Here is a 7,872-nt window from a genome sequence, read left to right as displayed (position 1 = left end):
AAGGAGAAAAAGACAGGAGGGGACAGAAAAATGTTTGAGGAAATAATGGCCAAACATTTTCTAAATTTAATGAAAATTATAAACCCAGAGATCCAAGGAACTCAGCAAACTCCAAGTACTTCAAGTACAAGAAACGTGGGGGGGGGGAAACAAAACAAAAAACAAAAAAACAACTACACCAAGGCATATCATAATCAGATTGCATAAAACCAGTGATAAAGAGAACATCTTAACAATGGCCAGAAGAAAAAGACATTTCATGTACAGAGAAACAAATATAAGATTTCTTATTGTGAACAATGCAAATAAGAACCCTGTGGAGCAAGATCTTTAAAGAACTGAAAGGAGAAGAAAAAAAAAAGAACTGTCAATCAGGGATTCTATAACAGGCAAAATTATCTTTCAAACAAGGCCAAACAAAGACATTTCAGTCATACAAAAGCTGAAAGAATTCATCACCAGCAAGTACATACTATAAGAAATAGAAGGAAGATGATAATAGATGACAATATGGATCTACACAAAGGAAGGGAGAGTACCAGGAATAGTAACTACATATATAAATATATAAGATTTTTAAAAAAGATTTTATTGGGGAATTGGGGGGAGGGGAACAGCGTTGGGGAATCAGGGAAGGAGAAGAGACAAGTTGCTGTCCTTCATTTCTTCAGTTTAGTTGTGGAGGACGTGGCTTCACTGGCCCATGTTGGTATTGTGATCATTGCGCTCTTCCCGGCTGAGGCAGGTCATTCGCCGGCCATTGGATGGCCGCTCACGCTGGCTGCCGGCCACTCACGGTAGTTTACGGCAGCCCACTGAAGCCCCACTGCAGCCTACACCATCACTGGCACAGCAGCCCAGCTCCAGGTCGAGCTGTTGTTCACCATCTTAGCTGTAGAGGGCGCAGCATCACTGGCCCTCATATGTGGGATCCCAACTAGGGCCCTGCTGCTCAGAGCTGGCGTCCCAAGCCAACTCCTAACCAACGAGCCACTTGGCCAGCCCAATATATAAGATTTTTAAAAAATATATTTAAGTGTAGTGGACTGTTTAAGCAAAAATAATTAATAATAATAATAATAATAATAATGTAGTGTGAGGTTTATAACATATGTAAATTTGAAATGTATGACAACAATAGCACAAAATTTGGGAGGGGAGAAAAGGGCCGATACTGTTGTAAAGTATGCATTATGTGGTATATATCTCTTGAAGATTGACTGAGATAAGTTAAAGATGTTTAGTATAAAACTAGAAGTAATCAGTAAAATAACAACACAAAGAGTCACAGCTGATAAACCAAAAAATAGATGAAATGGAATCATAAAACAAAATTCAATTAGTCCCAAAGTATACAGAAAAAAGAAAACAAAGAACAGATGTGGCAAATAGAAAACAAATAATTAAATGATAGATTGAAATCTAACTGTTATCAAAAATCAAATGAAATGTAAATGGCTTAAATACACATGTAAAAGACAGAGGTATCAAATTGGATATAAAAGCAAGAACCAATTACATGCTGCTTAGAAATTAAGCATTTTATCTATAAAGTTAAAAATAGGTTTAAAAGTACATGTATTAAAAAAGGTATAGTATGCTAACTCTAATCAAGAGAAATTTAGAATCACTATATTAATATGAGATAAAGTAAAATGTAAAGCAAAAATTATTGCTAGCGATAAAGATGGTCATTTCATAGTGATAAAGGGGTCAATTCACCAAGAGGACATAACAATGCTAAATAATTATGCACATAATAACAGAACTTCAAAATACATGAAGCAAAAGCTGACAAAACTACAAACAGAAACAGAAAAGTCCACAATTGTAGTTAGAGATTTCAATACTCATCTCTCAATACTTGATAGAATAAGTAGGCAGAAAAATCAGCAAGGATATAAAAGATATGAATAACATTATCAATCAACTTGACCTAATTGACATTTTTGAAACACTCCAATCCACAACAGCAAAATATGTGCTCTTTTCAAAGCAAACAGCACATTTACCAAGATAGATAGACCATATTCTGGGCCATAAAACAAGTCTCAAATTTTTTTAAAAGAATCCAAGTTATACAAAGTGTATTCTTTGACTACAATTAATTTAAATTACAAAGCAATAACAGAGATCTATGGAAATTTCCCAAATATCTGGAAACTAAATTACACAATTTTAAATAATCCATGGGGCAAAAGAAGAAACCAAAAGGAAATTTAGATAGCAAGTGATGGAGAAGATGTGAAGAAAAAGGAACTCTCATACACTGCTGGTGGGAAAGTAAATTGGTACAGCCGCTATGGAAAATAGTATGGAGGTTCCTCAAAAATTAATAATAGACCCAGCATATGACCAAGCAACCCCTCTTCTAGGTATCTACTGAAAATTTTGAAAACATTTATTTATATAGATATATGTATTCCTATGTTCATTGCAGCAGTGTTCATGATAGCCAAGATATGGAAACAACTTAAATGTCCATCGATGGATGATTGGATAAACAAGATGTGGTACACATATACAAGGAGATACCACTCAGCTCTAAGCCAAGATGGCATACTGTCATTTGCAACAACATGGATGGATCTTGCATGTATCGTGCTAAGTGAAATAAGTCAGATAGAAAAGGACAAGAACCAAACAATTTCACTCATATGTGGGATATAAAACAGAAAGTAACAAATAAACAAACAAAAAAACTCATTGACACAGACAACAGTATGGTGGTTATCAGAGGGGAAAGGGAGAGGGGGGAGGTTGAAGAGTGTAAAGGGATCAAATCTATGGTTACAGAAGGAGACTAAATTTTGAGTGGTGAGCACACAATGCAATATACAGCTGATGTATTATAGAATTGTACATTTGAAACATATAATCTTATTAACTAATGTCACCTCAATAAATTTAATTTAAAAAGGAAATTTAGAAATGAGTAGAAATAAAAACACAACATAACAGAATTTGTGGGAGGGCACTAAATGCCTATATTAGAAAAGAAGAAAGGTTTCAAAGATTTTCAGCTTCCATCATAAGTAATTAGAGAAAGATGAACAAATTAAACCAAAGTAAGTAGAAGAAAAGAAATAATAAAGATCAGAACAGAAATTGAGCAAATAAAAAATAAATAAACAATAGAGAAAATAAATAAAACCAAAAGGTGGTTATTAGAGATGATCAATAAAATTGACAAATCTTTACCCAGACTGATCAGAAAAAGAAGACAACCTAAGTGTCCTTCGATGGATGATTGGTTAAACAACATGTGGTTCGTATGCATATATACAATGGAATACTACTTGGCCATAAGGAAATATTAAATACTGCCATTTGCAACAACATGGATGGATCCTGCGAGTAGCATGCTAAGAGAAATAAGTCAGATGGAAAACGAGAAGAACAATATGGTTTCACTCATATGTGGGATATAAAACACAAAAACAAAGTTACCAATATCAAGAATGACAGGTGATATAACTACAGATTCTACAGATATTAAAAGGATACTAAGGGAATATTATGAAAAACTTTCTGACGATAAATTTGAGAACTTAGATGAAATGGACATGTTTCTTGAAAGACACAGAATATGAAAGCTCACTAAGAAAGAAATAAGGGTAGCCTTACCATGGCAATGGGGGGAGGAGACAGTGGTGATGGTGGTGTCCTGGAGCAGGAGCACTTGGTGCTGTTCCAGCCCAGCACAGGCCAGTTTTTCCTGGTCATAACTTGCTTGGATAAAGCTTATCTTTAGTAGATTTTCCTGGAAAGGTGAAATCATGATTCTGACATTTGGGATGATATAGCATTGATTAAAGCTTACAATAAAGCTGTGGCTTCATTTAAGCATTCTCTAAAGAATGGTGACATTTCTGAAGCTTCAGATAAACCAAAAGACACACCTAAAAGAAAACCCGCTAAGAAGAATAAAAGCCAAGAAAAGAATACCACAACTCCCTTGAGGCAGTGGAAAGTTGGTGACAAATATTCTGCCATTTGGTCAGAAGATAGCTACATTTACCCACCTACCATTGCTTCAATTGTTTTGAAGAGAGAAACCTATGTTGTGGTTTACACTGGATAGGGAAGTGGAGAGAAGCAAAATCTGTCAGATCTACTTTCCCTGTGTCTGAAGTAGCTAATAATATAGAATAAAATGCTCAGGAGAATGAAAATGAAAGTCAAAGTTCAGCAGACGAAAGTAAGAACTCCTCCAGGTCTCCTGGAAATAAGCCAAATAAAATCAAGTCAAGAGCTGCTCCATGGAACTCTTTTCTCCCACCACCACCCCCGATGCCAGGATCAGGACGGACCAGGAAAGCCAGATATAAAATTCAGTGGCCCACCACCACCACCACCACCACACTTTCTATCATGCTGATTGCCTCCATTTCCTTCTGGACCACCAGTAATTCCCCTACGACTGCCCATCTATCCAGATTCTCTAGATGATGCTGATGCTTTGGGAAGTATGTTGATCTCTTGGTACATGCGTGGCTATCATACTGGTTACTATATGGGTTTCAAACAAAATGAAAAAAGAAGGAAGGTACTCACATTTTAATTAAAATGTAAGTCTGCCATCATTATATTTTATTTTTATTTATTTTTATTTATTTATTTATTTATTTATTTATTTATTTTTTTGTAGCTGAGCCATCCTGTCACCTGTTGGCAGCTTGGCGGCTGCTCAGCTCGGGCCGGACTTGAACTGCTGTTGCTCAGAGCTCAAACTCTTGATTGAGCTCTTAACCAACTGAGCCTCTCAGCCGCCCTCTGCCATCATTATAAAAGTGAATCTTAATTGTGTATAAATTTTGTAGTTTGTGGAAAACATATTTTAAAATTGAAATATTCGGGGTCGGCCGAGTGGCGCGTTGGTTAAGAGCTGGCTTGGGACGCCAGAGGACCCCGGTTCGGATCCCACATATGAGGGCCAGTGACACTGCCCTCCACAGCTAAGATACTGAACAACAGCTCAACCTGGAGCTGGGCTGCTGTGAGTCGCCGGCGATGGCGTAGGCTGCAGTCCCTGCTGCAGTGGGTTGCCATGGGCTACTGTGTGTAGCCAGCAGCCAGCGTGAGCGGCCAGCAGCCGCAGTGAGCGGCCGTCCAGAAGCCGGCGACTGATCTGCCTCGCCTGGGAAGAGCACAATGATGGTGCCAACTTGGGCCAGTGAAGCAACGTCCTCAACAACTAGACTGAAGAACAAAACAACAGCAACTTGTCTGTTCCCCTTCCCCCAACTCCCCAATAAAAATCTTTAAAAAAATTGAAATATTAAAAAGTAGAAAAGTTAATATATAACAATAGTAAAGATATTTTGATGCCAAAACTATTTGATAAAAGGTTTATCTATATCCGCTCTAAAATTCTCATGACATCACAGTACCATCTCACCAAATACTTGTTGGTTGGCAGTGTGGAAAGAAAAACATACTTTTCAATAGAGATCCTTAGAATCAGTGATGGAACTTTTCATCTCTGTGGTCAGACAGCCAGAATTGCTTTTTTATTTGTGACACAGTATGAATTACACTGTGTTACCTATGAAATGCTCTGATTTAAAAAAAAGTGTAACTGGAATTTAATCAAGCCTTTAAGATCTATTTTCCCATTTACCAGAAATACTGAGGATAGAGCAACAAGTTAAATGACACCACAAAAAAATGATCAGACAGCTCCACAATGTGGAATACTGTAGAAGATAACTGGCCTCGTTTTTTCAAACAGTCATTGTCATGAAAGAAAAAATGAAGTGGGTAACGACTCTAGATTAAAAATGACTTAAGAGACACAACAGCTAACTATAATGTGGCAGTCTTGATTGGACCCTGGTTTGAAAAGACTTGGGGATTGAAGAAATTTGAATATGGGCTGGATTTTAAATGATGTAGGTAATTATGGCTAATTTTATGAGCTATAATAAGGGTTTTGTAGTTTATAAAAGAATGTCTTTAAATTTGCATACTAAAGTATTTAGAAATGAAGTATTATAATGCCGTTAATACACTTTTTAATGATTTAGCAAACTGTATATACGTGCATGAGGCATATATGGCTATTATTGAATCTAAGTGGTGGGTGTGTGCATTGATGTTCATTATACTATTTTATTCTATTTTCTGTATGTTTGTGAAGTACATAATAAAAATGTTTAATATTCTTTTAAAAGATTTTATTGGGGAATTGGGGGAGGGAAACAGCATTGGGAAATCAGGGAAGGGGAACAGACAAGTTGCTGTCCTTTTGTTCTTCAGTCTAGTTGTGGAGGATGTCGCTTCACTGGCCTATGTTCATATTATCATTGTGTTCTTCCCATTGGACAGCCACTCACAATGGCTCATGGCAGCTCACGAAAGCGAAGGCCAGCTGCCAGCCAGACCCACTGCAGCCTACACTGTCACCAGTGACTCACGGCAGCCCAGCTCCAGGTCGAGCTGTTGTTCACCATCTTAGCTGTAGAGGGCAGTGTCACTGGCCCTCATATGTGGAATCTCAACCGGGGTCCTATTGCTCAGAGCTGGCGTCCCAAACCAACTCCTAACCAACGCGCCACTCGGCTGGTCCAAATGATTAATTTTTTAAACTAAAAAGAAAAAAGAGGAAGAAATAGATACTTTGAATAGCCCTCTATTGAGGCAATTGAATTTATAGTTAAACACCTTACTACAAAGATAACTTCAGGGCCAGATGGCTTCATTGGTGAATTCTATGAAACATTTAAAGAAATAACACCAATACTATACAATGTCTTCCAGAAAATTGAAAAGGAGGAAATACTTTCTCATTAATTTTATGTTTTCAACATTACTCTGATAACAAAACAAACAAAAAAGACATAAGGAAACTAGAGACTGATATCTCTCATAAATATAGATGCAAAAATTTTAACAAATCAAATCTTACTATATATATATATATATATATATATATATATATATATATATATATATGAGAATACATCCATGATCAAGTGGGGTTTATCCCAAGAAGGCAAATTTGGTTTATTATGAGAATACCAAGCAATGTAGTTCATCATATTAATAAACAAGAAAATAAAAACAATATTTGATTATCTTAATAGATGCAGAAAAAGGATATGACAAAATCCAACATCTATTCCTAAGGAAAATTCTCAGCAAGCTAGAAATAGGAGGGGACATCTTCAACTTGATGAAAGATATTATGAAAAACCTACAGTTAACATAACATTTAACGGTCAACTACTGAAGTATTTGCTCCTAAGATCAGGAGCAAGACAAGGAAGTCTGCCCTTATTCAACATTTACTTACTGGAAATTCTAGCCTGTGCAACAAGTCAAGAAAATGAAACAAAAGGAAAGGAAGATATGAAACTGACTTTTTTGTGACTAGCATGATCATTTATGTAGAAAATCTAATGGGGTCTACAAGAAGACTACTAAAACTAATAAATGACTTTAGGATGGTTTCAGAATACAAGATCAATTTTATTTCCATGTACTAGCAACAAGAACAATTGGAAACTGAAATTTAAAAACAATAGTGTTTACAATTCAGTGGGGTAAAGAATAATCTTTTCAACTGATGGTTGTCAGAGGGGATGGAGGTTGGAGAGCTGGGTGAAAAAGCTGAAGGGGTGAAGAAATACAAATTGGTACTTACAAAATAGTCATGGGGATGTAAACGACATAGAGACTATACAGAGGGTGCCATAAAAATGTATACACATTTTGGGCCAACCGAGTGGTGCAATGGTTAAGAACTGGCTTGGGATGCGAGAGGGCCCCGGTTCGGATCCCACATATGTGGGCCAGTGACACTGCCCTCTACAGCTAAGATGCTGAACAACAGCTTGACCTGGAGCTGGGCTGCCGTGGGTCACTGGC

The 7,872-nt window shown here is 36.9% G+C and overlaps 1 pseudogene; it reads left to right on the top strand.

Moving 5' to 3' along the window:
* Positions 1 to 3,628: 3,628 nt before the first annotated feature.
* On the top strand, positions 3,629 to 5,654 carry LOC109388866 (survival motor neuron protein-like; annotated as a pseudogene).
* Positions 5,655 to 7,872: the final 2,218 nt, after the last annotated feature.

Source organism: Hipposideros armiger, unplaced genomic scaffold (assembly GCF_001890085.2).
Source record: "Hipposideros armiger isolate ML-2016 unplaced genomic scaffold, ASM189008v1 scaffold_210, whole genome shotgun sequence".
Lineage (NCBI taxonomy): Eukaryota > Metazoa > Chordata > Mammalia > Chiroptera > Hipposideridae > Hipposideros > Hipposideros armiger.
Note: the sequence above shows the minus strand (reverse complement) of the source record. Positions and strands in the feature narration are given on the sequence as shown.